The sequence below is a fragment of the Bison bison genome, unplaced genomic scaffold (genome assembly GCF_000754665.1).
Source record: "Bison bison bison isolate TAMUID 2011002044 unplaced genomic scaffold, Bison_UMD1.0 scf7180017480940, whole genome shotgun sequence".
Classification (NCBI taxonomy): Eukaryota; Metazoa; Chordata; class Mammalia; order Artiodactyla; family Bovidae; genus Bison; species Bison bison.
The window spans coordinates 1-590 of record NW_011383349.1 but is presented as its reverse complement, the minus strand read 5'-3'; the positions used below and the strand labels follow the sequence as shown (position 1 = coordinate 590).

Here is a 590-nt window from a genome sequence, read left to right as displayed (position 1 = left end):
GAGAAAAGTATCTGAAGAAAGATTTCTCTGAGATGGCACATATTCCTTCAGAAATTCAAGATGAGCCTCCTAAGGATGAATCACCTGATTCAGAAACCTCCATTAGATCTTCTTTGTATGATTATACACTTACTAGGGACTCAGTTTGAGATCTATGATTGAAGAATATGCTTTATAGGCTTTGTCTGAGGATTTTGTGATGAAAAGGCCATGCTACAAATATTCTGCCTCTGAAACAGATAAGGTGAATAACTTTCTTTCACTCACTTTTCCACAAAAACTTTGGAATATAGTTGAAAGTGATCAGTTTGAATCTATTTGGTGGGAAGAGAGAGGCACATGTATAGTGATCAATGAAGAACTCTTTAAGAAAGAAGTCTTGGAAAGAAAGGCACCTTTCAGAATATTTGAAACCAAGACTATGAAAAGTTTAATTCGACAGCTTAACTTTTATGGATTTAGTAAAAAGCGACAAACTTTTCAAAGATCTGCTTCACTACCTGACTTTCTGGAACAATAAAACAACATCTCTCTTTTGAGTAAGGTATTCCAAAATTTTCACTTATTGGCAATATGTAAGATGAAATCAT

The 590-nt window shown here is 34.1% G+C and overlaps 1 pseudogene; it reads left to right on the top strand.

Moving 5' to 3' along the window:
• Nucleotides 1-32: 32 nt before the first annotated feature.
• On the top strand, nucleotides 33-544 carry LOC104990369 (annotated as a pseudogene).
• Nucleotides 545-590: the final 46 nt, after the last annotated feature.